At 46.4% G+C, this 27,551-nt stretch overlaps 1 protein-coding gene across 1 annotated transcript in view; it reads left to right on the plus strand.

The window, feature by feature from the left end:
• Positions 1-27,551, plus strand: part of RAD50 (RAD50 double strand break repair protein) — a 247,961-nt gene that overhangs the window by 24,183 nt on the left and 196,227 nt on the right. Inside the window, exon 3 of the mRNA XM_043466015.1 lies at positions 14,031-14,069. The gene's annotated coding sequence lies outside the window, so the exon portion shown is untranslated. The remainder of the gene's footprint in view (positions 1-14,030; positions 14,070-27,551) is intronic.

The following is a 27,551-nucleotide window of genomic DNA, read 5'->3' on the forward strand; positions in this document are numbered from 1 at the left end:
ACCTTAAAAATTGGAAAATACAGAAAAGCACCAAAATAAGTAAAAATAAAAGCCCGATTCTCTCTCTTAATAGTACTTTGTAAAAATATAAAGTAAAAAAGTGAAAGCCCTCCGCCCTGAGAAATAACCATTATCAACAGTTGATGTACCTCCTTCCAGACTTATGTATATAAGCACATGTAGAAGATATGTATATGCACACTTATGTTCTTGAAAACTGGATCATGCACTATATTTGTTCAGCAACAGGCTTTTTACAAATGGCAATATAATGTAAACCTCTTTCTTTCTAAGACAGTACAAAGAGGCCTGCTACATTCTTTTTAAAGACTGCATAGTATATTATTTTATTGTGTGGATGTACCATTTTTTATCTTCCTTCCTACAGATGAACATGGAGTTTTCTAATGTCATGCTAATATATATAAGGCTACTATAAACGCCCTCATTATTATATTTTCATGCATTTGCCCTAGCATTTCTGTAAGACTTCTAAAATTGGGATTGTTGAGTTAAAGAGTATATACATAGTAAATTATACAGGCTGCCAGTTTCTTCATGTCAAAATCTTGTACCAGTAAATGCACTGTCCTTTTAAATGGTCCTTTCACCGCCACATTCCGTCCCTACTGGTTCATTCCTCACTCTGTTGCTAGATAAATTTGTAAAATTCATATTTGATCATGCTTCCCATATTTAAAAGACCCCAGTGGCTCCTCCTTGCCAACAAGTCAGAGTCCAGACACTGAGGATTCATCCAGGATCCTTCTCAGTCAATTTGGATCCTCTCGGTAGCAGACACCAAGGTGGAATTCAAAGTGCAGGAGATTACACGAGGGCTGGGGGGTAATGCCTATGAAAGATGAAAGGAGGACTTCCCTGGTGGTCCAGTGGTTAAGAATCTGCCTGTCAGTGCAGTGTACACGGTTCCATCTCTGGTCTTGGAAGATTCCACATGCAACTAAGCCCATGTGCCACAACTACTAAGCTGGTGCTCTAGAGCCTGTGCTCTGCAACAAGAGAAGCCACGGCAATGAGACGCTCGCACACTGCAACTAGCGAATAGCCCCTGCTCACCATAACTAGAGAAAACCCACAGCGGCATTGAAGACCCAGTGTGGCCAAAATAAATAAATTAATTGAATTCTTTTAAATAGATAAAGGGAAGGCAGCAGGAGTAGGTCAGGAGAAGGCAGCCTCCAGAGGGAAGTCCAGCAATCGAGGTCGACCTCCTGGGAAGGGAGATGGGGAAGGAAGAAAGATTGAGTAGGAAGACCCTCTGACTGTGATGCAGCTCTGAGAACCTCTCAGTAAGCTCACTGGGAAGCTCCAGCATAAAGATTGCCCATTAAAGGAGTACCACTAGGAGCAGAAATAGACAGGCCCTAACACCCCTGCCATAGTCTGCTCCTGGCTGGGAGCTTCCTAGGAGGCAGTGGGGCCTTGACTTGAATGGTTGGTATGGCAGATGCTGAAGCTGCAGGTGGTCACTCCACACAGCAGGCCCTCTGAATGGCACTTATCCACGGCTATCATAAACTGCAGCCTGCCTTTTATTTTCTCATTCCCTGCCCCCAGACCTCAGGCTCTGGTGCTGCTGGCCTAACTACATGATATACCCCATGCAACCAACTGTCCATTCCACTCCCTCCCCAAACCCTAAGCTTTGTTCTCTCAGTTCTTTCTGCTTGGAATATCACTCCTTCCCAGCTTTACCCATCAAAATCCTAGTATGTTTTAAAAGCCTGACTTAAATGTCACCTCTCTAGGTCACCTTCCCTGATCCCACCATGAGAACTAGTTGCTCCTTGGGCCTGAGGTGCCATTTGTAGATCAGTGCTTCCCAGGTTGGATTATTCCTAGCTACTCTCTTCTCAGATTCTTGTCCCCTCAAACTTTAAAACCTAGCACCATGTAGGTATACAATAAATGTTGACTGAACTGTTTTCCTGCTCCTCTCAAAATGCCCAGAGACTGCGTAACTCCAGCTCCTAGAATGGTAGGACGCAAAGTCAGTGGTCAATAAATGTTTGCAGAATTATCCGGGACCTCATGTGGGTGAGGCAAAGCAGGCCGAAGGGTGCTGGGGAGAGGTTGTTTACTGTTGTTAGGGATCACTTGGTTTGGTACCAAGTCAGAGTTTTAAGACTAGAGCGTGTCTTTGTCTGTTTATGTTTTCCTCTGTGATTTGGAAAGACCCCAAAGGTTTTGTGTGTGTGTAAGTCTTTATTTTATTGCCTCTGGTCAACAGATGGGAACTTTTGGGGGGGCTTCCCTTTATCAAACACATTTTTATGTGTTGGGATTTTGCATTTCTTCATCAGTCATTCTCTTTATGGATGTAAGCGAGCCATTAGGGTACCTGGCATGAGATCTCCAGTTATTTTCTAACTGAGTATATTTAGAGAGTGGAGGGAATTGGGAGGCATAGAAATATTTTTCCTCTTCCTCTTTCCCACACCCACCAGTTAAAGAACTTCCCTGGGTGGGGACCTGTGGGAAGTGGTGGAGGGTTTTCAGAGTGGGCATAGCAGGGCTGACATTAGGGCTTGGTGTGGGGATCAGGGTGAGTGGAGAGAACTGAGAGGAAGAACTACTGACCCAGGCTCTTCAGCCTCCTTTACGTGTCCGTTGGCCACTGTCCCTCAGCGGAAGGAGGTTAGGGCTGGGGTGGCCATGTTCTGCCTCCTCTCTTCAACCTCTCCAAGCTGTGGGGCCTGAGGAGAAGCACAAGGGTTTTCTGTCAAGGTGGGATGGTCCTGTGCCCTCTGCCTTCTGTCCAGGGTGTTCAGTGCAAGAGGAATAGGGCGGTCCCGGACTGGGGACTCAGCTGCTGGTGCTTGCTTGGTGGTGGTTAGGAATGCTTAGAGGCTTTGCTTTATCTGAAAGCCCCTCCAAGGCCCGAGGTTCTTATCTCTAGGTTCACAGGCTCATCTTCGTGGGCTGTGAACCTATTCTGTCCCCTCAAGTGGTATTTTATTGTGTATTTGGTGGAGACATAGCTTTCATCAGATTCTTTTTTACTGGAAAAGTCTGTGATCCAAACTATACTGTAGCCCAAAGAAGAATAGCCTTTCTAATTAAATAAATAAATAAAGGAGATGTTTTTCTGTAAAAGCTGGATTCTAGCTGGACTGCCAACTAGGCAATCCCAGGGTGATGCTAGAAAGACGCCCAGACTGTCACCTTCACACTGTGATTGTCCCTCGGGAACTTTGCGTGTCCCCTGTAATCAAAGTTTGTGGTTTAGGGACCAGGACCGTATGGGTTCTGTTGGTAGAGATCCAGAGACCTGAACCCCTGAGAGTTGTGCCAAGTAGTCTGATGTCCACCTCCAAGGACACCAGCCCAGAAACAGGGCAGACCCTGCAGGTGTGTGGAGGGGGGCAAGGGAGCCATGTTGGCTCTGGTGGGCATGGAATGTTTATGAGAATAGAGTGTTGCCAGGCTTTTAAATGAATTCCAGCATAACCAGGCTGAAATCCCCTACAAACCTGAGTTCTGGGCAGATTCTGGTCTCCATATTAGGGAAACAGTCCTGATGCCGCAGAAGCACAGAGCTTTAATATGACAGCCTCTGCAATCTTGACAACCCCCCTACTTTTATTTTTTAAGTCCTGGCCACAATTATAAATAGGGAACCATATCTGTTGAGACTTCCCAGGAATTACATAAACAGTTTTTGGATGGTTATATTTTTTTACACGACAGTTTCTGAAAACACTGGGAAAAAATCCCACTTATTTAACAGCGTGATGCCTGAGCCAGCCCTGGGAGTCCCTGGGAGGCCTTGCTGCAGAATCACTTCCTCCTGGCTGCAGTGGGGGCAGGGCCCTGGCGTGGTCATGAAGCTCGCTGACCACGCAGAGGAGGAAGAACAGGGCACAGTGGGAGGGCTGAGGAGGCCTCAGATTGCTCCTCATCAGGACAGCTGCTGTGTCTTATCACCAGCAGAGAGTAGGGACCCAGGATGCAGCAGCCATAACTTTTCTGAAGGCTTGGCCCTTTTGCGAAGGAGCATATGCTTCAGATACGTTCCTCCCACTTGAGGACTGATGTGATCATAGAAACAGGGTTCCTGGGCCCCTAAGTCACAGTGAGAATCTTCCCTTCTTTCAAAGGCCTTAGCAGCCTCAGTGGCCTTGGAGGTGTCTTGAACCTGAGGGACTGAGCTTCATCTGAGAAATTCCTATGTCTCTTTTGGCAATGCCTGTCTCTCCTGTAGTAGCCTTCAAGAAGCCATCTAGACAGAAAAACCAATCTTCTGCACCAGTGGGAGTGGCTGAAAGGATAGCAGGAAGGCCTCTTGCCTCAGTGTCATCCTCCCTACCTCAGGTTTCAACTGTACTTCAATTTTGCCCTTAGAAATGCGCTTTCAGTTAAGCATTCTCCTTCCTGAGGTGTTGTTTTGAAAATACAGTTAGCTAAAGATGCATTTAAGTCGTTAGTGTAATTTAACTTTATACTGTAAACTACCTTCATCTTTAAATAGAGGGCTTGGTTCAGTGGTTCTCAGCAATTTTTAAGTCACACACCTCTTTTAGAACCTAGGGAAATAGATGGACCATTTCCCCAGGAAAACTCATGAACATCCAGGATTTTGTATACCACTTGTGGATTTCAAGGAGCCCTTTAATCTCACCCTAGAGTTCTGAGTTCTTATGAGAGGACGGCGAATGGGAGAAGGTAGTGATGAGGAGTAGGAACCGGGACAAACAAGGGCACTGGGTGCTGCTGCTGTGACCACTTTGTGGTTTTCCCCAAGACCCGTCGTGTGAACACGTCAGAAATGAAGTCTGTCACCTGGCTAGTGCTTCTGTAGGTAGTGATGCTGGGGGCCTGTGCACCACATCTCTGAGCTCCCAAGAGCTCAGAGTGTATCTGAGATATACTGAGTATATCTGGAACTGCCTTTCTGCTGGAGGAGCCTTGTGTCCCTCTGGTGGGCCAAGGTCCTGTTGGCAAGGTGACAGGGGCCACCAGCCTGCTACCACCACCCCCCAGCAGAAGAGGCGGCGGCTTGGTCATTCTGGACTGCATACTTATAACCTTGAGTCTGAGATCTCTCTTATTTTCTTTGGGGAAGTCAGCTTTATGAGGCAGCTTGTGATTCCCTGGGTATTGTTCTCTTCAAACTGGGGGAAACATGGGGGAAGTTTTGGGATCTAGACTTCATCTGAAAGCCTCGCAGGGGATTTTGGAAGTGATGCAGCATAGTGAAACAAACATGCAATCATCTGTAGTCCCATGCTTGTGATGTGAAGCTCCTTCTGTTTGTGGTGACTCGAAGAGGGGAGAATTCCCCCATCGCAAGCCAGCTGGACAAGTGTCAAAACTGCTCTCTCTGCAGGTTTCAGCATGGAGGAGGAGGAGCAGGGCATGGACTAGGGGAAACCCCCAGGGTTTGCGGGGCTGGACCCAGTTTAACACACATGATGGTGGGGGGTTCCTTCTCTTGAGCCAGTCAGCCAGGGTCCCCCTGTCCCCACAGAGCCATTCTCAGAGCTGGCACAGCACCCTATCCAAACTGGACACCAACACCGGCTTGTTGAACTGATCAGAGACTCACCTCTCGCCTACATCACATCCTAGAATGAAGCACAGGCTTTGCATGTCACACTCAAGTGGGCACACCCTCATGGACGAATGCAGTCTTTCTCCCACTCAGTCAGACTTTGTCTTTTCAATTCTTTGTATTTTTAAACATTAGCTTTTTGTGATTATGTCTGTGTTTACTGGATTTATTGACATTAAAACAAATATTTCTTTTTTAAAGAATTTAGTTATTTTTATGTTTGTTTTATTTATTTATTTTTGGCTGTGCTGGATCTTTGTTGCTCCGTGGGCTTTACTCTAGTTATGGTGAGTAGGGGCTACTCTCTAGCTGCAGTGCCTGGACTTCTCATTGCACTGTCTTCTCTTGTTATGGCTTCTTCCAGGCTCTAGAGCTCAGGCTTGGTGGTTGTGGCACTTGGCCTTACTTGCTCCTGGCATGTGGGATCCTCCCAGATCAGGGATCGAATCCATGTCTCCTGCATTGACAGGTGGATTCTTTACTACTGAGCCACTAGGGAAGCCCCTAAAATAAAGATTTCTTAAACAGTGTACAAAAAGCAATAGTCATAGATGAAAAGATAGATAAATTGAACTTTCATGGTCTTTTGTTCATCAAAAGATACCATTAAAAGAATGAAAAGGCAAACCACAGGCTGATACTTTCAGTGACAGAGGACTTGTAGTCAGAATATATGAAGAACGCCTGTAGGTCAATAAGAAAAAGACAGGCAGAATCAGCAAAGGCCTTGAGCAAGAACATGTTCAAAGTGGATGTCTAAATAGTCACTTTGCAAGTTAGAACGTATAACACTGTATATCTACCCTAAAGGACCAAAGCCTAAAAGATTGATAATACCAAATATAGGCAAATCCTCATGTATTGGTGGGCTTCCCTGGTGGCTCAGCTGGTAAAGAATCCTCCTGCAATGCGGGAGACCTGGGTTTGATCCCTGGGTTGGGAAGATCCCCTGGAGAAGGGAAAGGCTACCCACTCCAGTTCTGGCCTGGAGGATTCATGGACTTTATAGTCCATCGGGTCCCAAAGAGTCGGACACGACTGAGCGACTTTCACTTTCATATGTTGGTGATAGGAGTATAAATTTGAGCGTTTGGAAATTTGGAAAACTATTTAGTAGTATCTACTAAAGCTGAGATTATATTCATTCTATAAACTATCAGTTCCACTCTTAAGTATGTACTCAGTAGGAATGAGTGTGTATATCCTCTTATACATCAACTGGAAACAGCCCAAGTGGCCATCAGCAACAGAATGGATAAGTAAGTTGTGTCATATGCATACAGTGGAATACACCACAGCAATTTGAAAAAGAACAAACTATGTTGGCACATAACAATACAGATGAATCTCAGACATGTTGAGTAAAAAAAGCCAGACACCAAGAAAGTACATATTGTATGATCTTGTGCTCCTGGGGGTGACCACACATTTTATCTCTGGAAGTAAATATTTGTTGACAGAGCGAGCAAAGGAAGACGCGGCGTTTACTCTCAAAGATGTTTTCAGAGTAACGTGTGTGTGTGTGTGTTAAGGTGAAATCAGTTTGGGATGCAGTTAACAAATGCTCAGTTTGCTGTAAAACGAAGCAGAAAATACATGCTAAAAAAAAAAGAAGAAGAAAAAGCAGAAAAGAATCCATTTTACCTTGATGGGGAAGGGAATGACAAAGGGACTGTGTGATTCAGGAAGAGGCATTCACCAGTGCTCAGGGGACTAGGAGGGCTTCCTGAAAGGAATAGGATTGAGCAGAACTTTGACAAGGGTTGAGATGACAACAAGCAGAGAAGGCCTGAGAAGGACAACCCAGGCTTAGGGAATGGCACATCCAGGTGGTTCTCAGGCTTTAGCACATGTCAGAATCATCTGGAGGACTTGAAAACACAGGCAGCTGGGCCCCACCCAGAGATGTTGGTTCAGTAGCTCTGGAGTAAGACCTGAGAATTTGCATTTCCAACAATTTCCGGCTGATGCTGATGCTGCTGGTCTGGGAACCACACTTTGGGACACACTGGCTGGTCCAGGTAATTGCATCTCATGTGAGTCACATTCACTTACTTAAGTAAGTGAAGTGCAAGATGGGAGGGTGTTTTTAGGCAGGTAAAGTGGGCCATAGTGTGGAGGCCTTTGGCTGCTGTCTGAGCTTAGACCTAATCCTATAGACTTAATTTAGGGCCATGTGGATAGATGTGTGTTGTATGTGATTTCCAGGGTGTCCCCCTACAGGATCTAGATACCTTCAGCCTTAAGTCTTAAGGCTTAAGCTTAAGGCTGTACAGTTGTGCAAGTGATAAAATGCATGCTGAGTTTGGCCTTGTAGAGACGAGCCCTGTACAAAGCACATCGTCAGAGGGCAACACAGTTTACACTGACGGGCCAACAAGGATTGAAGAAAGGCATTATTTTAAGTATGCAACACCAGGATTATTTATAGCCATGTAACACATGCATGCAGGGGCTTCCCAGGTGGCTCAGTGGTAAAAAAAAAAAAAAAATCGACCTGCCAGTGCAGGAGCTGCAAGAGACATGGGTTCAATCCCTGGGTCAGGAAGATCCCCTGAAGGAGAAAATGGCACCCTGCACCAGTATTCTTGCCTGGAGAATCCCATGGACAGAGAAGCCTGGTGGGCTAAAGTCCATGGAGTTGCAGAGTTGGACACAGCTGAGCTCACAAAAACAACACCACATACCGTGGGAATGGCAGGTGGAAAAAGAACCTGCTGATCTGACCATTCAGGCAAAAGCAGCAGTTTTACTTTAAAGAAGAGATAATTGCTCTGAATGTTTCTTTCTCCTGGCCCACAGCCCTCCCACATTCCTCAGGACAAGGATGTTACACCATACACCCAGTCTGTTTCTGTCACCAGAGAGACGCACAGAGTCAGGAGATTCCCCCCCAGGTGGTCTTTCTTTGGCTGGGGAAAGGAGAGTTAGTCACCTGGGTGGGATTTGGGGAGGGAGGCACATACCCTGAATAGCCCAGCTGAAGAGTCCCTGCCCCTCTCTGGGGCCGTCCTGGTCAGGACACTGGACTCGCAGGACCGCCCTTTCCGGGATGACCCCGGCACAGAGAGCCAATGCCGTCTGTCATCCTTTATACTGGCTTCCAGCTATACCTCAGTAAGCTACAATTCAGTTGCTATTACCGAATACCAAAGTATTCTACTGGGTGTGGTAGAGACACAGATGAATCAGCCACAGACCTGCCCTCCAGAAACGTACAGTTTAGTAAAGGGGAAAGGAGACAGAGGTTGTTCTTGGTCATTAAAACCCTCCTGCCTGGTCCCTGTTTCCTCCCTCCACATCCCTGGTTTACGTCTAACTGCTCCCTCTCCCTTAGTCGCCACTGTTGGAGGCTGGGGGCTCTCACTCATTCGGTAGGATCCTAAGGTCATGGAGATGAGTAAATCAAGATGCTTGTGGTCTGATAGGGAGCTTGTCTTGCCGCATAGTTGAATTCAGGCCATCCCTGAGCAGATACCCTGAAGCTGCCACCCCTGTTGCTGGGGCCAAGACCATCAGCTCTGGGCAGGAGAAACCTAAGTCCCCTTGCTGGCTGGGTCCCACACTGACAGATGCTGCCTGGGGTCCCCACCTTTGCATCAGCCTGTCGCAGACCAGCTAAGCCACGGGCCTCTGGGGGTTGCAGCTGTTGCATGCATGGTGATCCATAGGAGGGTAAGAGGGGGCTCCGGTGACTGCTGGTGCCCTGACAACTCTCCAGCTCCCTGAAGACCCCACTCCTCTTGGAGTTCTGCTGGCCTTTTCCCTCAGAGGCCCTGGGAACTAGCTTGCTTCCTTCTTACCCCCATTCTATTTGTTAAGAGAGTCACCTAAAAGTGAGCAGGGGCCCAGAAATCAGAACTGGGTTTAGATCTTGCTCTGCCACTCCCAGTCTGTGCAACTAGGGCAAGGCATCTAACCTTTCTCAGCCTCAGTTTCCTCATCTGTAGAATGGGAATAACAACCTTGCTTATTACTTCATATTGTTGTTCAGAGACACAGGGGATACAGACAGAATTCTTGTCCTTAAACTGCCCTAAGCCTAACGGGGTACTTGGACAAGCACACACAGTGTAATGTGTACCGCACCAGAGGCACGTTTGGGATGCAGTAGTGAGCAGAGTAAACTAATTCTAACAAGGGTGAACTGCAGAGCTTCATGTCAGCGCCGTGTGCAGAGCATGGTGGAAGCACCTCTCCAGGGCTTTGGCCGCTAGTGTTTCTCGAATACCTGACACTGTGTTAAGTATTTACCCATGTTTTATTTTTTAATTCACAACAAACCAGTGAGGTGTTATCACCCCATTTTACAGATGAACAAACTGAGGCTCCAAAAGGAGCATACATTGACCTGGCATGGGATTTATTGAGCACCTACTACATGCTAAATTTTACAGATATAACAGTAAACAAGGGAGATCCAAGTCCCTCCCTCCTAGAGCTTACATTCCACAGGTGAAGTCACTTGCTCAAGATGAGGCTGAAATGTGCCAGAGCTCAGATTCAAACCCAGGTCTGATGACCTCCTGGGCTTGTGCTTTTCCCACTCACTCCAGAACTCACTGTCTCTGAGGACATTCCTCACATGGGAGGCACAAACTGTCCCTGCTGGCTCCTCTGAGGAATTCAGGGATTCGGGAGCAAGGCTGGATCAGGAGTAAGAGAGGAGCTCCTATTTCTGTAGAACCCTCTCTTTCACAAGCACTCCCCAGCAGCCCTGCCCCAAAGAAAGACGGCCTGCCTGACCCCTCAGATATTTTCCCCAGGAAGGGGTGGACGGAGGAGCTTCCCCGAGGGGATTTCAAGGGAGGGGTGGTGCTGTCTGTGCTCAGGTCAGAGAGAGACACCCCCTTCCTGGCTCAGGTGGGGAATCCCTTTGGATTTCACTTGGCCTATGGGAGGGGCCTATTATTTTCCTACTCCTCAGGTCCTCTAGGGAGGAAGTCAGGCCCGGGCTATGTCAGAGGATTAAATCAGGCTCTGGGGCTCTTGGGTGCAGGGCTCAGCCCTGCCCGCCCTCTGCCCTCAGCCTCAGGCTGCCTCTTGATGCCACGACATCTGTGGCACTCCCACTGGGCAGTGACATTTTCACTTAATCCAAGGAGACAATGAGAAATTTGCAAGCCTCTTCCACTAAAGAACAAAGATACATATAGGATTACTCATTATAGTATTTACTCATAGTAGCAGTCACCTGGGAGCAATCTAAATGGCCAGTGTTTTGGAATTAAATAAAATATGACAAAAGTATGCATTCAATGAAATACTATGCAGCCATTAAGAATCGTATGGAGAAGAAAATTATCTGAGTGCTTATAATTTAGTCACAACTCATGACTAAAACAATGTACACAAAACAGTATATACAACATGATCCCATTTTTTAAAAATTTGTGTATATGTGCGTAGAAAAATGTCTAGAAAGATACACACCAAATGTGAACAGTAAAAATAAAAGTATGAGCAATAACGATCTCAGGGTACTGGAATTGAAACTTCTGTTTTCAGTATTTCCACATCTTTCAGTGAAAAAAAATGTGTGTATTTTCTAATCATGGAGAGAAGAATCCCCACAATATATATTAGAGAAAGAAGAGAATATCTCTTTTTGGACATGTACTTAGCTGGTTCCAGTCCCTACCTAGCCTTGGGAGGTTTGAAAGCTTAAGAGCAGTGTGGGATTGGGGACAGTTTGAGGAGAATGAGCTGCCCTCTGTTCAGTTCAGTCGCTCAGTCGTATCTGACTCTTTGCAACCCCATGGACTGCAGCACGCCAGGCTTCCCTGGGTCTCATCTGAAATGTCGTCTGCCAGAAAGTCCTCCTGATCGCACACCCGGGCTGAAGGAAGCCCCTCCTACATTCTCTCTCCTTCCCTCACCCCATTTTATTGTCTTCATTGCACTTAACTATGTCTGCAGTGACCTGCTGCTCATCTGTTCTGGGTGGTTATTCGTCCTCTCCACCAGAAGGCAGGCTTTGTAGGGGCAGGACCCCTGCCTTCTTGCTCCTCTGACTTCCCATCAGAAGAGACCTGAGTAAAATCTTGGTCTATAAGAAGCAGACCAGGCTGTCCAGGAGCCCTCTGAAATTGTGAGCATTGATCCTAAGGCTCGAGGTGACCTGGAGAAAATGGGATTAACATCTTGGGAGTCTAGAGACAAGCTGATTACTCTCTCTGGGGACCAGAACTGGTTGAAGCTCAGCAACATGGAGAACCTGGTCCAGCTTGGTAACAGCAGCTGCCAAATTGTTACGTGTGTTGTGGAAGTGCCAGCTTTGTGCTTTACAGCTTATAAATGAGTGAAGTGAAGCTAGAAGCAGTTTATCTGATCATCCCTTACCCCTTCGCTTCCAGAGCTCCTGAGGCTGCCAGCCCCATCTGTCCTCTAGCTCATGACTTGGGCTCCTCTCTTTTGAACCTGTTCCAGTCAGGTTCTCATCCCAGCCGTTCCGTTGACTCTGCCCTTGACCGAGATCGCCTGTGCTGCCAAGACACTAAATCCAGTTATTAATTCTCTGTCCTCATATGACTTGACCTATCACAGTGAAGTGCTCCATCTCCTCAAAACCCTTTCTCCTGGTTTCCTTCCTATTGTACTTGCTACTCCTTCTCAGTCTCCTTTGCTGAGCAATTGAATGGAGCTTAGCCCTCATGAGGGCTTCCCTGGTGGCTCAGACGGTAAAGAATCCGCCTGCAGTGTGGGAGACGTGGGTTCGATCCCTGGGTTGAGAAGATCACCCTGGAGGAGGGCGTGTCAACCCACTCCAGTATTCTTGTCTGGAGAATCCCCATGGATAGAGGAGCCTGGCGGGCTACAGTCCATGGGGTCACAAAGAGCCGGACACAACTGAGCAACTACACATACACACAGTCTTCATGAACTGAAGGCAGCTTGTATATTGACAGTTACCCCCCTTGGTGACCTCCTCCTATAGCATGGCTTCGTAAGAACTACATGCTGAGCGCTTGCAAATCTTCATTTCCAGTCTGGATCTCTCTTCCCCTGAACTCCAGACACAAATATCCACCTGCCTACTCACCTCTCCACTTGAGTGTCTAAAAGTCATCTCATGCTTAACAAAACTGAGCTCCTTATCTCCCTGCCAGACATGCTCCATCGTCAGGCTTCTGCATGCAGATGACTATTCCTTCTTCTCATTTTCTCAAGCCAAAATCTCAGAGTCCTCTTTGACTCCTTTATTTCATATTTCTCTTCTAAATCCATCAACATATCCTGTTGGCTCTACTTTCTAGTATCTGACTAGATCTCAATACCTGTCCCCCGCCCCAGGCTACCTCTCCAGTCCAAGCCACCATTGTCTTTTCCAGGATTTCTGCAGTATCCTCCCAATTGATTTGACCTGTGCTCCCCAGGTTACTCTCAACACAGCCAGAGTGACCTTGTTAACGTGTGAGACACATCGTGTCCCTTCTCTGTGTAAAACTTTCCAGTAGCCCCCATCTTGAGTCAAAGCTCAAGGTCAGCGCTTGATGAACTCCAGTGCTCTGCACACTCTGGAGCCTCTCACCGCCTCTCTGCTCCCCTCCCTTGCTTCCTCTTCACTCACTCTTCCCTGGCCACACTCCCCTCCTCTCCGATCTTTACCATCTCAGACAGGCTCTTCCCTTCTGGCCTTTGCACATGCTGTTGACCCCACCTGGGAAGCTTCTTCCCTACTTATTCTCAGGGTTCATGTCCTCCTTTCCTTCAGGTCTTTGTTCACAAGTTATCTTCTCAGATATCTGGGCTTCCCTGGCTACAGTATTTACAGTTTTAGCACTCCTTTCCACCTTCTGCTCCAACATTTCCTTCTACCACCTTTTGCTTTGTTTTTCCTCCAGAGCAGTTAACTTTTCTGATTACTATTTAATTAATTTATTTGGTTGGTCTTCAGGTTCCACAAGGGCAGGGTTTTCATCTGTTTTGTCTCGTGCTATATTTCTAGAGCCCCAGGACAGTGCCTGGCATATGGTAGGTGCTCAGTAAATATTTCGTGAATGGATATATGAATAAAAATATATGATGGGGATTTCTCTGGTGGTCCAGTTGTTAAGACTCCACACTTCCACTGCAGGGGACATGGGTTTGATCCCGGGTCAGGGAACTAAGATCCCATATACCACATGACATGCCCACCCCCACCCACCCCCCGCAAAAAAAAAGGTATGACAGAACCACTTACTGTTTATATAAGACTTTGAGACGAGGGGAAAAAGGTTTCTGCCAGCAAAAGAGTGTCAATGAGCCAAATGAGAAAGAACTGCCCTGGGCAGGAGAATACCCCTGTGTGGATGTCAGGGGCCTGTTTCTGCCTTGGACCAACATGCAGCCAACTCACAGCTGAGTTGCCACAGATGAGCACTCATCACTCAACTTCCATTCAGGTTTACTTTGCCCCAAGGCTCCCCCTTAGTGCGCTTCCTTAATCACTTACTTTCCTTTTTACCTACAGGTGCCAGTTTGCAGCCTGTTGAAGGAAAACAACATCAAGGTAAAAGAACAATAAGACTGTGTCTAGTTTAAAACTTCTCAACTTAAAAGGCCTTGAAATGTATTCAGTATAGACCCAGAGGGCTGAAAGTGTTGGCTGACAAATAAAGTGAAGGTGCGGAAGCTGGTGTTGACTTCTTGGTTAGAGTGAGAGCTGGGGACAGTGAGGAACAGCTAAGTATTGAGGAATGGGTCAGCAGAGGCGGCTATGCAGTCTTCAGACCCAGGAGGACAGTGCTTCCCTTGGGAAAACCTGGCAGCCTCCCCCACGACAGTCAGTCATGGGCCCACAGCCTGGTCCTCCTCCTCTGCTTTCCTCCCTCCAGGCCTCTCCTCTTCTTTGGTCTCTCTGGAGGTTCTGCCCCGCCTGCTGAAGTCAGAGCGGGCCTTGGCAGAGTGTATGGGCTTTTTCTTTTTTTTAAAAGCAAGAATGGTTTGGTTCTAAGTCTAGAGGAATATACTAGGATGCTTCCAGCATAGAGGGGTCTCTGTTTCTGTGTTAAATCACAGTCCAAATTTTAAAAAGTGAAAATACTCAGTAAATAATGAATGTGGGGGGAATGTGCAACGATGTGTACTGCTGATGTGATTGGAAAAGGGGCCCCTTTTAAAAATGTATCTAGCTTTTGTCCAAGCAGTTCTCCCATCTGGAATTTATCCTCTGGAAATAAACACATGTTTGCAAAGGTGGATGAATAAAGATATTTATAACTGCATTGTTTATAATAGGAAAAAAGGAAACATTGGAAAGCCCAACAAAAAGGAGTTGGTTGTTTAAAATCTGGCATATCTACACAAAGACACATCATGCAGCAGCATGGCCCAGGGGTGTATATATATTGATAAGAATAATGTTTACATGTATTGCTAGGTTAAAAAAAAAAAAAAGTGTATGGTCAGGCCATTCAGAAGGGCTCTTCTCTTTTTTGTTTTGTTTTTTAAATATAATTTTATTTATTTATTTTTGGCTTTGTTGCTACTTTGTTGGGTCTTCATTGCTGCTCAGGCTTTTCTCTAGTTGCAGAGAATGGGGTCTGTTCTCCATTTGTGATGCCAGGGCTTCTCGTTGCGGTGACTTCTCTTGTGGAACACGAGTTCTAGGGCGCACAGGCTTCAATAGCCGCAGCACGTGGGCTTGGTAGTTTCGGCTCCCCGGCTCTAGAGCACAGGCGCAGTAGTTGTGGCACACAGGCTTAGTAGCTCATCAGCATGTGGGATCTTCCCAGATCAGACAGGCGTTGAACCCATGTCAGATAGATTGGCAGGTGGATTCTTTACCACTGAGCCACCAGGGAAGCCCAGAATGGCTATTCTCTTGCTCTCTGTACATGCCATGCTAGATCAGTGCCTGCTTCACCTACACCCCATTCACATGACTGACCTTCCTATATACTTGCTTGCCACAGGCCCCAGCTAGAGATTGTTCTTGTCCAAGAGGCAGTGAAGGGCGTGCCCCTCTGCTAGGTTCCCTGGTATCCGATGAGCCAACCTGCTCTCTATTCCCCCTGTAACAGGCAGTCTCCCCTTACCAGGAGCGAAGGTTGCCTCCTTGTCCTGCTCACCATCACATGGGGGGTGTTGCTCCAGGACTTTGCTTCACATTTGTAAGATGGATCCCCCTATCCATTTATATCATTGATGTCTCTGTCACTGACTCCAGGCTCTTTCTTCAGTCTTGAAACTGGGCAAGTACAGGCCTTATAGGCCTGTGAGATGCACCCCAACAGAGAGAAAAAGAAAAATGGAAAAATCTTAACAAAACACGCAAGGAAAGTAGCTTTGTACTCAGCCTAGTGGGTTTAAATCGAGATCAGTCTCTTAACCCACATGAGAACTCAGGCAAGTGATATGATCTCCTTAAGCCTCTGTCTCCTGCTTGTAAAATGAGCATAATAAGGCCTGCCTTGAAGAGTTGTGAGGATTTAGTGGAATTAACACCTCTAAAGGCCCAGCTCAGGGTCCAACATGTAGTGAGTGCTGGTGGTATTCAGATGAAACATGAACCAGTAGTACTTTTCCTGGGTACCTGTGAGGAAGCGTGGAAACATTCTGCAAATTCATAGACAAATATTGATTTTATTTGGCTAGTTAGAATTATAGATGATTTTCAACAGTTTAAAACTTTTCTGCAAGGAATACATTTTACTTATGTTGACTGAAAAAAAAAAATGCAGCCTAAATGAGAATTGTGTTTTTTTGTTTTGTTTTGTTTTTTTGAAAGAATTGTGTTTTATTCCATGGATTTTATGAGGACTTCAAGCCTGGGTGTCAGCCTCTGAGATAGCTCTGGGGGACTGTTCTCAAAGAGGTAAGGTAAGGAAGGAGCCAGGATAGAAAGGAGTTTCGCCACAAAAAGCAGGTAGTAAGGACATAAAAAAATTACTGTTAATTAAAGAAAATCAGACACCTCGAGTTAATGAATTTAGCGCTTTTCTGTGTATGGGAACATGCAAGAGTCTAGGCTCATTGAAATCATTCCTTTGATATGCACCTTAGCTGTCTAAGGCCAGTATTCTGGCCAGTATCTCAGGCTCACTGTTGGGAGTGGTGGTAATGCTTGATGGTCATAGCATCCTTTGTTTGCTGATATGGCAGGCAATATTTTTCATCCACACTTATATAATGATGATGTAATTTTTTAAAAGGAAGTAACAGTTGAAAAGGTTTAAAAGAGAAAACAAACTTCAGGCAGGCCAACTGAGCAATCTCCAGGGCAAAGCTCCTGAGGATTGAGGTAGAAGGTAGTGGAGAGGGAGAGGGATAATAGTCAGTGAGTGGGTGAAGGAAAAGGATGGTTAGGCTTGAGGGCTGGTGCCCATTTAAATGTACCTCAGAGGTAAGGCCCCAGACCTCACAAGCACGTTCCCCACTTTGCCAACCTGGGGAGCCGCTAGTAGGAGATATGGTGACCCATCAGATGATAAGGAGTGTATATATATAGTCCCGGTTGGCTGCGGAGACAACCTGCGGGGCGGGGCTGCAGCCACGGGCTCAGCTCTTGGCCCACCCTCAGAATCCACGCTCAAGGGCAGGGTCTCCCAAGAAATACAACCTGCTGGGAAAGGGATCTGGTAATGACTGCCCAAGGGCTGCTCTGCCACCCCCCTGTCCCCACCCCTGCTCCCACCCACCAGCTGCTGACCAGTGATATCAGGAGACTTCTTCCACATGAATGAGCTCTGTGCTGCCCATGCCAATTTATTGAGCATTCTTGGGGCATGATTTGCCCACCTGGGTGAATTTTCCAAATAATTAAATTTAATCCCATCACACTGCAATTTGTTTATTGGATTCATTTTTAATAAATGTTTATTTTTTCAAATTTATCAAAATAATGCACGCATATGGTTTAAACAAAATAGAGGCTTATAATATTAATAAAAATCCTCTCTCGATGTTTTTCTGCCCCACTCTGTTCAGAGGAACCCCCCTCAACCCTTTTATTATTTTCTGTTTCTATTTATGATGTTATTTCTTGATTTACCAGTTTTAGACCTCTGTGTACTTCTTGTGGTATCTGAGAATTGAGCTCACCTACAAAACCACCTCCAGTTCTTCTTCCATCCTTCCAGTAAGACTAACAAGATTTTTGGTTAACTCAACACATAGTGAATGTAGACATTCTTTACCGCTGTGCTAAGTCATGTGTGATGTATCTGTCCTTGAGTTCTAGGGGAAAAAAATTAATTCTTTGATAATTTTCTCCCCTCTGTTTTGCCTGTTGAACCTACTGGATTAATCATCTAATTTTCTTATGTTTTCTCTTTTATTTCCCCTCCATTTGCCTTTTGGAAATACTTTCTTGATTTTTAAAATTTTTGGCTTTTATATTTTTAATATACAAATACTCATTCTTGTTTCTGATTGCTTCTTTTTCATAATATTACAGTCTTGTTTTATGGATACACTATCTCCCATTTATTTCTCTGAAGGTATTACTTATTTTTCATTTGTCTGTTAGTTTTTAATGTTTTTCTATTCTCTAAATTGTCTTTGTTTCCACCTGGCTTCTTTTTGTTTTTTCTCTCTCTCTCTCTTCTACATTGGAAGTTTTCCTCAAATATCATAAATATCTATTGATATTTATGAGTGAAGCAATAAAAAGCTGAATTAAACTGTATTTGGGGAAAACTTGACTGGGGCATCACTCTAGGAAGCAAGCCAGTCTTTTCATTAACAAGCCTCTAAATGTCAGACTCTTTTCTCTAGAGCTGGCTTTCGCCACCTCGGCATGTTGACACTCGGGGCCAAATAATTCTTTGTTGTAGGATGTTTAGTGGTATCACTGAACTCTGCTCTCCAGGTGCCTGTAGTAACCCTCCTCCCAGAGTGGTGATAACCAAACATGTCAGTAAACCTCACCAAATGTTCTCTGGGGAGCAAAATTACCTCCTTAAGTACCATTGCTCTAGAGCCACACGGCCTCTCAAGAGAAGGGTTCTAACTCCTGTTCCAATTACTATTACTGCCTAACAAACCACACCAATACTTGGTAGCATGAACAACAACCACTTTGTTGTGATGCAAGTCAGGAATTGGGAAAAGGCATGGCTCTTCTCTGCTCGACAGTGTCTGAGACGGCTGAAAGTTGGAACCAGCTGCAGCTGAAGGATCCACTTCCAACATGGTTCTTCATTCGGCAGGGATAGCTGGAAGACTGGGTGCAGCAGGACTGGAGACCAGGCAGACGACCCATGGCCTCCCCAGGACAACAGCCTGGTAGTTGGGCCTCTTGTGTTGTAGCTCAGGATTCTAGTGTGAATGTTCCTGCCAGCAATACGGAAGCTGCAGGGCCTTTTGGAAGTCACATAACATCACTTCCCCTGTAATACAAGCCCATCCAGATTAAGGAAAGGGGAAGAGTCCTCCCTCTCAAAAAGTGTCAAAAATTTTTGTAGCCATGTTTGAAATTCACTATACTGTGGTACAAGATGATACACGCCTGGGCAAGTTGGGGTATGTAGACTTGCCGTCATTCCTGCATTTACATCCTTGTGTCCATCTGCCCTCTCTTCTGCCAGTGTCTCTCCCATTTAGTGTCTGCAGTCTCCTGCTGTGTTGGACAGAGTATGACGTGGGATCTGGGAGGATTCCAAACAATGGCCCTGGTTCCTTTCCCTACGTTCTCTGTACTTGACCCCCACCATCATAATACCTGGTCTCCCCAAGGTCTGAGCTCCCCCACGGTTCTGAGACAGAAGTGGCTTGCCTCATGTCAGTCTCCCCCTCTGGGAGCCCTTAAGAGACTAACTTTTTCCATATCAGCCCTCCCTCATTCTTCCATCTGCTTTCCAGTTTCCCAGAGTTTGCTGAGGTCTCTCATCCGCTAATGTCTCTTTACCATTCTGTTTGCTCTTGAGCATATTTACCATTTTACTTCTTGACTGGCATTTTTAGTGACACTTCAGGAGAGAAAGGAGGTAGAGACATGTGAATAACCTGACATGTTTAATGATAGTTTGTTACACTTCTTTTGAATGGATGTGTGTGTGTGGGGGGGGGGGGTGTGCTCAGTTGTCTCCAGCTCTTTGCAACCCTCTGCGAGGCTCCTCTGTCCATGGGATTTTCCAGGCAAGAATACTGGAGTTGGTTGCCATTTCCTTCTCCAGGGGATCTTCCCGACCCAGGGATTGAACCTGGGTCTGTTACATCTCCTGCATTGGCAGGTGGGTTCTTTACCACTGTGCCACCTGGGAATCTCCTTGAGTGGATATATGGTATCTCTAAATTGTGTTATAATCTTCCTTTCCCTGTTGAAGCTCAGTTAAGTAGTACAGTGACCACATTTAATGTGTTATTGATAATTTAGAATCTTCTTTATGAACATACATGTTTACTTTGGAATTATTAAACTAAGTAAAGCTCTCTGTCCCCCTTCATGTTGAGGATGCAGATCACTATACCAAAATTACTTAAACCTTATTTCATGGACATCTCTGTCTCTGACTGCCTCTTTTCCCATTTATATGTGGTGAGGGGGCCATATTACAGCTCATTAACTTCTAATTTACTCCTTTTAAATGGCTACTAAACTAGATGACCATGCAGGGTATGGACTTCGCTGGTAGATCAACAGAAAAGAATCTGCCTGCCAAGGCAGGAGACGCGAGTTCGATCCCTGGGTCGGGCAGATTCCCTGGAGGAAGACATGGTAACCCACTCCAGTATTCTTGCCTGAAAAATCCCATGGACAGAGGAGCCTGGCGGGCTACAGTCCACGGGGTCACAAAGAATCGGACAGAACTGAAGTAACTTAGGACGCACACATGCAGGGTATCCCCCTACCAGCCTGCCCCTATACATTTTCTACCCTTTCCCACACCTCCCAGTTTTTGACCTTTGTGGATTGCACCAACCAGGCTCCATGCCCTCGTGCTTCCAGTTGGGTTTGGCCAGATGAAGGCCCCTGCAGGAGATATGAGAATAATGTTGGGGTATATTAGGGTACTTTATCCACCCCGCCCCCCAGCCCCGCCAGCTCCCTCCCTTGCCAGGCCTCAGGTCAGGACTGTGTTCTTCTCCTTAAAGCCACTGCAACTCGCAGCAGCCCTTCTTTCTGCTCTCTCAGGGTCCTAGTAACAGTCCCACCTCCTCCTCCCTCCAGGCCATGGTAACAGCTCCCCATTGTCACTGATTCCAAGGTGTTTCTCCTTTCCTCCATGCTGCTCACCCCCTTGGAAACAGTCCCTCCTTAAGCTCTGCTCGTTACCGGGACCCTGCCCAGACAGAAACTTCTGATTTGCTTCTAAAACAATAATGGTCCCTGCATGAGCCCTGAGCATCCTCTTTAAAATGTTCTCTGTGAGCTCCTTGACATCTCTGGGTTACTCAGGGGCTTTTGAAAATTCACTTCCTAGTTGTTAAGCAGAATAGATAGTAGAGGGTATGGCATTAGTGACGTCTTCATGTGGGGAAATGTTACTGAAGTGTTTTGAAAAGGAAAATAAGCACGTAAATAGAAGGAAACCAGGAGAGAGAATTTATGATGACTTTCAGAAATTATATCACAGGCTGGAAAATATCAGGGGTTTTAGAAAAGGATTAAATCCCTTCCTGCATAACAGATCCTTGCTGGGTCTAAGGTAAAGTGGGTATTTGGGGGACATCCAGAGCAATTCTGAGTGGGATTCCCCCAGTGTGACATTAGAAGTCCCTCAGTTCAGACCTGCCAGGCCTCTGTGCTTCCCGGTCAGTAGCTTCTCTGATGCTTTTGCTCTGGGAAGTGCCATGTGCTTGTCTGTCCACTAGAGCCCAGTGAGCCCCACAGCCCTGCAGCAGCATCAGGGCTCACACCCTACAGCAGCCGAGCTCTCCCGTGGCACCTCTGAGCTCAGCCCTCGCGACTCACCTTCTGGAATGCTCTCTGGATTCTCTTACCTCCTCACCTGCTGTCCAGTCCACCCTTGGTGAATTTATGCACCCCTTTCAAGCAGAATTTTTCCTGGCCACCCATTTCCTAAAGCAGAAAAAGGAAATGTATCATAAATACTTCTCAAAGATGATGACAGGAAGGGGTAGTGTCACTCTGGCTGGCCAAGGTTGCCACTGTGGCAGTTCACAGACGGGTGGTGAGGTGGCACATGGGGGCTGATGTCCCAGCCAGGGGCAGCACAGGCACAGCCCTCAGGGCCCAACCTCCCCGACCCACACCAGCAGACTCCTGGACCCTCAGCCCTCCTGGGCAGGAGGAAAAGGCCTGGAGGCATTGCCCTGTCTCACAGGAAGGAGCCCAAAGCCAGGGAGATCAAGGGCTGCAGCTTCAGTAGAGAGACATGCTTATACCCTGGCTTCCTTATTCATGATTCTCTTACCTCTAAGGACTTTTTTTTATTAATAAAATTATTTTATTAATAATTTGAGGAGTGGGGACAGGGCAGTTGGAGAAGGGTTTGTTATTTTCAGTGTGACTACCCTCAAGTGATGTAGCCTTTTTCAGTTTACCTTATTCTGTTTCAACCTACACCACTCTGTGTCCTTCAGCCAAGTGAGCTGAAGCGTCCCACCCAACAGAGGTGCAAGAGGCCCCAGGCCCCATCCTGTTCATTCTTGCTCTGTAAACGCACCGCTGGGAGACAGATATGTAGGAACATGGCCAGAGGAACCAGCCCCTGGCTAGAAAGTGGAGGACCCTGGAGGGCTGGGGGAGGTTTCTGGGGCCTCTCTGCACTCCTCCCATAGCCGAAGGTTCAAGGTCCATGCACTTCTGGGAGGGTGGATGGGCCCCAAGCAGGCAGAACACTTGTGTAGTGTGTAAGTCCATGTCCTTTCCAAACTGCCCATAGTTTGCTTCAGTTCAGTTCAGTTGCTCAATCATGTCCAACTCTTTGCGACCCCTTGGGACTGCAGCACACCAGACTTCCATGTCCATCACCAACTCTTGGAGCTTACTCAAACTCATGTCCATTAAGTCAGTGATGCCATCCAACCTTCTTATCCTCTGTCGTCCCCTGCTCCTCCCACCTTCAATCTTTCCCAGCATCAGGGTCTTTTTCCAATGAGTCAGTTCTTCGCATCAGGTGGAAAAGTATTGGAGTTTCAGCTTTAGCATCAGTCCTTCCAATGAATATTCAGGATTGAAATCCTTTAGGATAGACTGGTTGGATCTCCTTGCAGTCCAAGGGACTCCCAAGAGTCTTCTCCAACACCACAGTTCAAAAGCATCAGTTCTTTGGCATTCAGCTTTCTTTATAGTCGAACTCTCACATCCATGCACGACTACCGGAAAAACCATAGCTTTGACGAGATGGACCTTTGTTGGCAAAGTAATGTCTCTGCTTTTTAATATGCTGTCTAGGTTGGTCATAGCATTTCTTCCAAGGAGCAAGCATCTTTTAATTTCAAGGCTGCAGTCACCATCTGCAGTGATTTTGGAGCCCCCAAAAATAAAGTCTGACACTGTTTCCACTGTCTCCCCATCTATTTCCCATGAGGTGATGGGACCAGATGCCATGATCTTAGTTTTCTGAATATTGAGCTTTAAGCCAGCTTTTTCACTCTCCTCTTTCACTTTCATCAAGAGCCTGTTTAGTTCTTCTTCACTTTCTGCCATAAGGGTGGTGTCATCTGCATATCTGAGGTTATTGATATTTCTTCTGGCAATCTTGATTCCAGCTTGTGCTTCATCCAGCCCAGCTTAGGGTGTGCCAGAATTCAGCCATTGCTTGGGCGGCTGCCACTAACCACTTGGAATAGAAGGAAAATTCTGAACCCAGGCACATGCACCAAGCCTGCTGTCATCCTCAGCAAGATATCGCAAGTTCCTAATCTGGACGCAGAGGCCAGAGAGTTTGTGCATCATCTAGAGCCCAGAGTGGGCTGTTAGCCACAAACGTAGACACCTTGAATGGAACCTACCCACCCTGCCTTGCCTGAGGAGGGGCCAGGGCCCACTTGATTCCCATGATGCACCACTGCAAACTGACGCAACCAGCTTTCAGCAGACCGTGCCAGGGAAGAAGCACATTACAACAGCATACTGCAGTACTTCCTCTGCCCAGGCAGAAGGCTTCATCGCATCAACAAAGTTGGACTTCTCACCCCAGCATCCCACTCCACCGAGCTGGAAGTGCCTTTTATCAAGACCCTTTACAGCCTCTTAATAGATCTGCTTCTCCCAAGAAATTAAACCAATGGCTTTCAATCCTGGCTTCACATTACAGTTATTTAGAATATTGAAAGTACTGATGCCTGGACCTCATCCTAACCCCAAAGATACTGACTGGATTGATCTGGGCTTTTATTAAAAAAAAAAATTAAGTCTTTATTGACAGATAATATACATGCAAAAAAATAAGAGAGAGGAAAAAAAAAAAAAAAAAAAACACATGAGTGTAAAGCTTGGTGAATTTTGACAAAGTGAATTTATCCTAAGTCGCTTCCAGATCAAGAAACATGACTTTCATCCCCTGGTGCCCCAAAGCATAACTGCCATTCTCATTTCTAATGGTAGAAATTTAGTTTTACCTGTTTTATGCTTTATATTATGTAAGTATAATCAAATAGAATATATTCTTTTATATCTGGCTTCTTCTGCTCAACATTATGTTTGTGAGGTTCATCAAAGCTATCTTACAATTGCTTGTAGTTGTTGTAGCTAGTTCATTCTCATTGCTATAGGGTGTTCCACCATGTGGATATTCCTCTGCTTCTCTGTATTTGACTATCTGGGTTGTACTTGGCCATTTGGGGTTATTATGACTACTGCTGCTATGAGCCTTCATTGGTGTCTTAGAGGACATTTGCTTGCGTTTCTCTTGGGTCCGTACTTGGACATGGAGTTGCTGGGCAAGTATAAAAATCAGTCTGTACAGCTTTAGTACCTTATGCCAAATAATTTCCAAAGTGACTGCACCAATTTATACTTTCTCAGTGATGTATAAGAGTTCTGGTTGCTCTCCGTCTTTGCCAGTGATTGGTGTTTTCTAACTTTTTCATTTTAGCCATGCTGGTGGGTGTGTGATGATATCACAGTGTGGTTTTAATTTGCATTTCCCTAATGACTAATGCAGTTGAACACCTTTTCACATGTTAGCCATTAGGTCCCCCCTTTGCAAAGTGCCTGTTGAAGTGTTTGGACATGAGTACTTTCAAGACGTTCCTTAGGTGGCTCTAGTGTGCAGCCAAGGTTAAAAACCATTGAGCTAAACCACAACTTCATGTCTTCTGTTCTGCTTCTCAGTGTTCTGCCTTTGAGCTTAGAGTATTTTGGATCTGAGGGACCTAATGGACATGGGGAAAGATGCCTGTTACCTGCCATGCCACGATGAACCTCCCAGGAAGAAGCAAGAGATTGGAGCTGGAGTTCAGGCAGTTGAAAGTCTTTGGGAATGTGGTCTCCACTTCAGACGGGTTCAGGGAGGGCCTGTGGTGTCCACAGCTGCCACAGGCATTTCCTGACCACAAAAATCACCCCTTTCCGGTCCCCTTGGAGCTCTAGGCATTCATGTGGAGGAAGTGGAGGGGCCCCATGCCAGGTACTTCCCAGTTTCCAGGCCAGCATGAGTGGGACGCAGCTCGTGTGGCATTGTGGTCAGGCTGAGGGCAAAGGAGCATTTGCTCCATGTAAAGCTGAGGGAGGCCTGCTGTCTGTGGCCTCTGTTCTGGGTCAAAAGGCAGCCTGTGGGGCTCTTCCACATGAGGCCAGGCCTGGCTAGCTCTTAAGTTCTACAGGTTTGCACATAGGTCCCAGTTGTTTCCCTCACCTGTACTGGTCTTCCCTGTCCTCTGTGCCCCACCTTGGGGGCCCTGATCCAGGACCTTCCTTGGCCCCTTTCCCTGTACTTGACCCCTTACTCCTCTGAACTTCTGCAGCTCTTAGAGTGAGAACTCACAATGTGGCTCCCAATTACACCTTGCCTTCTATTAAGTCCTCATTGCATCATCTGTGCTCATCTCCTCCCCTGCTGCAGCCGCATCCAGGACTGCTGGACACTTCTCTGTGCTCCCCCACAGTGGGTTAAGTGGCAATTGGTAACTCAGTGATAATGTCCTCCAAATTGGAAAGGAAGATGCAAAAAAATACAGATCACACACAGAGTCCTTCCCTCAGCCTGGAGCTCCGCAGGTGTCAAGCAGTGCTATCCCGTGAGGGCTCTGTGTTGGCACACGTGCTGCTCATCTGGTAGAGGGCTCAGATGCTGGTGCCTGACGGGGTGTGCATACCCTGATGGAGTTTACCACGGTGCCCAGAGCTGGCACCATGTGTGCTAGAAAAGAGCAGAGTCCACCTTCTGCTGACTGAAGTCCTGCCAGCTCTCTGATGTGAGATGAGGTCCATGGAGGCATGTGGGCAAAGTTGACAGTTTGGAGCCTGGTGAGTCCAGAGCCAACTCTGGGCTCTTGGTTGTTCCATGTCCCCTGGATTCAGGCCCATCTTGGAAATTGCTCTGGACATAAAGTATTTTATGTCTGATAGTCCAAGTGCAGATGCTATGGTTCCCTTGATTGGCCCAAATGGTAGCCTGAACCAGCCAGCAACCAGAGTGCTGTCTGAAGCCTGGAAGAGTACTCTCCCGGCAGTGTATGAGAGCTCCAGGTGCTTCACATCCTTGTCAGCGACTTGCATTTCCTATTTTCTTCATATTGACCATCCACATATCATAAAGTGAGAGACCCCTCTCCTCCCATTGACCCTGCACCCCCGTCTCTCCCCTTTCACCCAGCCCCCTGTCCAGCAGTCAAGCCCTTCAGCTCTCTCAAACCTGGGTCTTCAAACTTTCCTGCTCCCCTGGCTCCTGGGGTGCAGTACTTGGCATGCCCCCATCTCCACCATCCCTGTGATGTTTCCCTCCATCCCCTTCCCCATGGAGTACAGCCGTGCTGTCTGCCTCTCATGGCCAAGATTCTGGAATGAGACATCTCCTCTCCCTTCTTCCTTCTCCTCCCCTGCTCATTTATTCAGCAAGTATCCGTTTTATCCCTGTCTGCGCTGGGCAGAGCAGGTTCAACAGTGAACGAGACTACCCGGCCCTGCTCTCATGAAGCTTATAGTCAAGTAGGGAAGAGAGGCATTAATCATTACCAAGTGCTAATGGAGGGGCTGCCACAGCCCAACAGCACAGACCAGTTCCTTTCTGCCCTCACACACCTGCAAACGTCTGCTCTTCTTCTGGGGCACAGCTCACAAGCCACCTCATCTGTGCTGCCTTCTCTATGCTGTACCTGAAGACACTGTGGCCCACTGGGCCCACAGAAGCCTTGGGTGTAACTACTTCCCACAGAGGTTGAATTCTGAGGGCAGAGACCAGACTACACTCACTTAGTGCCTCCTCCTACCTGGCACAGAGCCCAGAACATCAGCAGTGCTCTAGATGAATGCATGTCTCTGCCAAGGCTGAGCTAAAGTGTGTGAACATCTTCAGGGCCTGAGGATCCACATATTTCTTCTTCCTCTTTTTTAATAGCCTTTCGGTTCTTTGAATCATTGTAATGTTTGGTCACAACAGTGAATTTACTTAGCAATATTGAACTGTACATTTATAAATGGTTATGAATGTATATTTTGTGTTATGTGTATTTTACCACAATTTAAAAAAACCAAAGTGCAAAGATTAAGTATTACCAAAAAAGGAGGAAAAGGTCCATATTATTAAGAAATAAAGGACAGATGATTTGATTCAGGCAAAATTGGATTAAAAATAAATAGTTTGGGACTTCCCTGGTGGTCTAGTAGCTAAGACTCTGTGCTCCCAATGCAGGGGGTCCAGGTTTGATCCCTGGTCAAGGAACTAGATCCCTCATGCCACAACTAAAAATCTTGATCTCCATGCTGAAACTAAGCACAGCCAAATAAATAAATATTTTAAAAAATAATAATTAGTTTGGATTAGGGAAATGCAAATCAAAACCACAATGACATACCACTTAACACCCTTTAGAATGACAATTATTAAAAAAGAAAGAAAGAAAATAACAAGTGTTGGTGAAGGTGTGGAGAAATTCGAACCCCTATGGAAGGACTGATGCTGAAGCTGAAGCTCCAATA

Source organism: Cervus canadensis, chromosome 4, assembly GCF_019320065.1.
Source record: "Cervus canadensis isolate Bull #8, Minnesota chromosome 4, ASM1932006v1, whole genome shotgun sequence".
NCBI classification, from domain to species: domain Eukaryota; kingdom Metazoa; phylum Chordata; class Mammalia; order Artiodactyla; family Cervidae; genus Cervus; species Cervus canadensis.